This window comes from Mus caroli, chromosome 7, assembly GCF_900094665.2.
Source record: "Mus caroli chromosome 7, CAROLI_EIJ_v1.1, whole genome shotgun sequence".
Lineage (NCBI taxonomy): Eukaryota > Metazoa > Chordata > Mammalia > Rodentia > Muridae > Mus > Mus caroli.
Genome location: NC_034576.1, coordinates 128,410,361 through 128,416,075, shown reverse-complemented (window position 1 = coordinate 128,416,075; position 5,715 = coordinate 128,410,361).

The window sequence follows — 5,715 nt, the reverse complement described above, 5'->3', positions numbered from 1 at the left end:
GGTAGCTCCACCCTTGAGCAAGCAGGTTCCAGGCTGGGGGAAGGGAGGCCACAGGTCTGCATCAGGGGCTAGCCTTGGGCCTACTGCTCTGGTCCTGTGGGATCTGACATCTGCGGGTAGATGTTGTCAGTACTCAACTAGATCAAAGACTGTCACCTGGTGTCACTGAAAAGTTAGTTACTTGTCAGTGGGGAGAAATCCCCGTACCTTTTTGGGGTCATACAGATCTGTGTTGATTGTCGCTCAGTGAGAGTGTAGGAGATGAAGAATTTGGATATATTTGTTCCTCTATTATCAGATTACGTTTTTTATTTAAATTTATTCGATGTATGTGAGAACACTGTAGTTCTCTTCAGACACACCAGAAGTGGGCATTGGTTCCCATCACAGATGGCTGTGAGCCACCATGTGGTTTCTGGGAATTGAACTCAGGACCGACCTCTGGAAGAGCAGCCAACGCTCTTAACCACTGAACCATCTCTCCAGCCCGTAGATTACATTTATTAATTCATTCCATTCACAAAATTCCTCTCAATATATTAATATGACAACTTCATAGCTGGAGAGATTGAGGCAGGCAAAGATGATCAATAACATGCCAGGACCTGACTAGTTATCCGGTGGTGAGGTCGTTCAAGCTAGTTCTCAGTTCACATTCAGCCTTGATGGTCTCCCTCCTGGTTCTTTATCTGTGAGCTTTGTGGTGCAGGAGATTACAGGTTGGACTCTGGGTATGCTTGGCCTGCGCTCTCTCACCGGGCTATAGCTCAGCCCCACCCCCACCCCGACTCCTGACACAATACTGTGGAAGGAGAACTGACATCAGGGAAGCTAAGTGACACATCTTCAGTCACGGTGCTCAAGTCTGAGCATGTAGTTGCCCTCTCTCTCTCCACTTGGTTAAGTGCAACCTTGTCCTTACACAAACCACGCCTTCAAAGCCTCTGAGCAAGTACGCAGCCCTGGCAACTGCCACGAGCAAGCACCATGCCACTCATTTTGTGAAATGGCATTGGCCATGGATCCCTGAGGCCTTTCCATCAGTCCTGCTCTCCCTGTCACCGTTGTCCCTAGCTCCAGTGACCTTCTGGAACTCAGACTGGCATCTGAAACCTAGTCTTTCTTTTAAGAAATTTAAAGATTATTTTATGTGTGTGTGTGGGGGGGGGTAGTTTGTCTGCTGTATGTCTGTGCAGCACACCCTTGCCTGGCACCTGAAGAAGTCAGTAGAGGGTGTTGGATCCCTTGGGACTGGAATTACAGGTGGTTGTGAGCTGCCACATGGTTGGGAATTGAACCCAGATCTTCTAGAAGAGCACCCAGAGCTCCTAACAACCGAGTCATCTTTCCGGTCTCTAAAACACCAGGGTTCTGGGAAGGATTTTCCTTCATTGTCTATATTCAGGAGAGAGGCAGTCCTTTGCCAGTCCTGACCACTGTCCCCAGACAGATAGGTATTCAAACTTCAGTCCTAGGGATTCCTGCAATCCGTATGGACTGCCGGACCACACATTTCCTCACTTACCAATTACAATGGCTTCCATCTTTATTTCTGGCATTGTCAAGATTCTGCTTACTTTTGAGCTCAATTATTAAAAAAAAAAAATGGCTGGAGGTGTGACTCAGTGTTGTAACTGAGTGAAGCCTGGGTTCCATTCCTAGACCTCAAAACCTAAATCAACAAAGAAACACTCCTTGTTAAATTTTCATAATATATGCATGTTTAAGGATATGAACCTCCAGCATTTCCTTGGGCTTCCATCTTGAACAGAAGTCCCTTGGCTCATGTTGACACGAATGATTGGCCCATGCAGCCACCTGGATCCATGGTGATGTCTGTGACTCATGTCACTACCAAAGGCTATGTGCAGATGCTGCAAACAGAGCCATGGAATGTCTGTGGGTCATGCTGCTGCCAGGGGCCATGTTGGTTTCTTTGCCTCGTATGTTCTTGGAGGAGTCCATGTTGATGTCCTTGACCCGTGCTGCTACCGAGGGCTATGATAGTGTCTGTGGCCCGTGCTGTGGTAGAAGTTGGGTTGATGTCCGTAGTCTGTACTGTCACTGGAGATCATGCTGAAAGTTTGTGACACATGCTGACACTGGAGACCATGTGGATGTCTGTGGTCCATACTGTCACCAGAAACCATGTGTGAATCCATGATGAGCGTCCCTCCTGACTATAAGGGGCAAGCAAGGAGGCTACTTCTACAGTGACATGGATGACAGCATGCTTGCAATGGCTGCTTTCTTTTCTTTTTAATTTATTTAACCTTCTTTTATGTGCATTGGTGTGAGCGTGTCAGAACCCTTGGAGCTGGAATTACAAACAGTTGTGAACTGCCATGTGGGTGCTGGGAATTGAACCTGGGTCCTTTGGAAGGACAGGGCCTTTAGCCTCTGAGCCATTTCTTCAGCACCCCAACTCACAGTTGAGAAGGAGGGACACAGAATGCTTGGAATGATAACCCTTTCCCCCTCTTGCAAAATAACAGCTTAGACAGGAAACCATCAAAGAGAAGTCTTAAACATTGTAATATGGATGCTAAAGTATAGCTCTCCACACCTGATGGCTTCTGGTTGGAGTATGGGTGGGGAAAAAAACTAAGTTTTCTTTAAGGGGCTGCGCACTGAAAGTTTGACCATGTTGCAGTGAGGATATTGACAAGACAAATCAGACTTGTGGGTTTTTTTCTTTTCCTTCATTTTTTGGTGGGGTGGGTATCAGACCACTGTTTTCTCTGTAGCTCAGGATAATATATGAATTTCAATCATCAGCCTCCACCATTTACTCTTTTAAGGTTTCTTTTGTCGTTGTTTGAAACAGGATCCCTATGTGTAACCATGGCTGTACTGAAGCTCACTCCTGTAGACCAGGCTGCCCTTGAACCCCTAGAGATCTGCATGCCTTTGCCCTCCCGAGGGCTGATCTAAAAAGTGTGCACCACCTCGCTTGGGAACCAACACTTCCTCCTATGCGTGTGCACATAATTAAGCTACATTCTCCCCGTGTTAATCTGTCAGCTTTTCTAGAGATTTTTATTTACCAAGCTCTCAGGCATAGAGGAAAGTTGTCCTTCTGAAAAGCATTTATTTAGGTCTGGAGAGAGATGGCTCAGCGGTTAAGCTGACCTCTTGCTCTTCCAGAGATCCTGAGTTCAATTCCCAGTAACCACACGGTGGCTCACAACCATCTGCAATGGGACCACATGCCCTCTTCTGGTGTGTCTGAAGACAACTACAGTGTACTCGTCTACATAAAATAAATAAATAAATCTTAAAAACAAAACAAAAATTATTTATTTTTATCTTAAATGTATTGGCGTTTTGCCTGCGTGTTTATCTGTGTGCCACATGCATGCAGTGCCTGCGGAGGCAGGAAGAGAGCATCGGATCCCCTGGAATTGAAGGTACAAGTGTTGTGAGCCTCTATGTGGCTGCTGGAAATCCAAACCAGCAATAAATAAATCCAACCCAGCATAAAATACAACCTCTGCAAGAGCCATCTGAAGGACTTGGGAAGTAGAGGCAAACCCTGTGAGATCTCAAGTAAATGCTTTTGTTTCACATCTCCCTTTTACTCTTTATATTTCTTGTCTGTCATTCCTTATTTCCTTCATTCCTTCCCCCTTCTCCACCCCACCTCCATCTTGACATAGTCTTGTAATTTAGTCCAAGTTGGTCTTGAACTTATGACTCTTCTGCTTGATATCCCTTGTGCTGGGATTACAGGCCAGCACAGCCTGGCCTCATTGTAAACAGTCCTAATGTGCACTTCTTCTGCAGAGAACGATTTTTCAGAGCTACATCCAGGTCTGCATTTCTCTAAACAGTCATCGCAAAAATATACACTGCAGGGCGGGCATATTATGGTCTGCATTAGGGCATTTGCTTTACCTTAGCTAACGAGTTGAGATGGAAGACCACAGGAAAATAGCGGCCCCTGCTGGTGGCTGCATGTTTTTGATCCTGCCAGGGTAGAGTCACTTGGAGCAGGTGTGCAAGGGGTTGTCACTGTTGTGTAGTGGAAGAGGTGTCCTGGATGGACTGTGGGTAGCAATCCAGAAGCGTGGGTGGTAGAACACAAGTGTAATTCCAACACTGAAGAGGCTGGAGCAAGAGGCTGTGGACCAGAACAGCTGGAGCTGATGTCAAATCTTTTAAGTTCAGACTCCATTTTAGAGAACCTGACCTAAGTTTGAACTCAGGTAAATTAACAGACTGGTACCTGACATTAGTTTCCAAGTTGCCGCCCCCCCCCCCACAAAACACGAGCCTAGCTCCAGTCTTTAGACTAATCCTCAAAAAGACCAGCGTTTCTAGGTTACACCAACAAGGCCAGTGTCTCCAGGTTATTCCAACAAATCTGCACCCCAGGTTACAAGCTCACCCCCTGCCTAACGACCACCAATGCAGAGGAGAGCAGAAATTAAGTTTATGATATGACTCCTAGCACCAGCCAATTATGTTAAAGGTCACAGTAGCTTTCCAATTAGGTGCTTGCACACGTTCTCCCTGCTTTCTGCTTACTACAAAGCCTTGCCCTGATAGACATTTGGGGCTCTGCCCCTCCCAAAACAATCCTGCATGGTGGTGTGTTGGGGGGGAGGGCAAGCTAGCTAGAATAGAATAAAGACCCTGCTGTGAGTTGCATCAGATCAGCTCCTGTCTGGTTTTTGGGGGATCACGAAAATTTCCCTGGCGCAACAGAGCTATACAGTCAGACTCTTGTGTAAATAAAAAGGAGCTGAAGAAAGGATGGACCATCTAAAGACTGCCATATCCAGGGATCCATCCCATAATCAGCTTCCAAACGCTGACACCATTGCATACACTAGCAAGATTTTGCTGAAAGGACCCAGATATAGCTGTCTCTTGTGAGACTATGCCGGGGCCTAGCAAACACAGGAGTGGATGTTCACAGTCAGCTATTGGATGTATCACAGGGCTCCCAATGGAGGAGCTAGAGAAAGTACCCAAGGAGCTAAAGGGAACTGCAACCCCATAGGTGGAACATTATTATGAACTAACCAGTACCCCAGAGCTCTTGACTCTAGCTGCATTTGTATCAAAAGATGGCCTAGTCGGCCATCACTGGAAAGAGAGGCCCATTGGACTTGCCAACTTTATATGCCCCAGTACAGGGGAATGCCAGGGCCAAGGGGTGGGTGTGGGTGGGTAGGGGGCTGGGGGGGGGAGTGTATTGGGGACTTTTTGGATAGCATTGGAAATGTAATTGAGGAAAATACCTAATTAAAAAAATAAATAAAAAGGAGCAGAGAGGGAGGAGGGATGGAGAGATGGTGAGATAGTTCAGCAGGTAAAAACACTGGCTGTTCTTCCAGAGGTCTTGAGTTCAATTCCCAGCAACCACATGGTGACTCACAATCCTCTGTAATGGGATCTGACACCCTCTTCTGTCATGCATGCATACATGCAGATCGAGCACTCATTAACATAAGATAAATAAGTATTTTTTTTTAAGGGGGAAGGAGGTCTGGGGTCACAGCTGAGAGGGCACTTGTCAGCTTGACTGGGTCTGGAATCAAATGCAAGCCTTGGGGAGCTGTGAAGGATCATTTGGATCAGATTATCTGAAGTGGGAAGAGCAGCTCAAATAAGATGATGTGAGAGAAGGAAGCCCTGTTTTTTTGTTTGTTGCAAACACTCTGCTGGCAAGCTCATGCTCTCTGCTCCTGCCGCATTGGTGCTGTG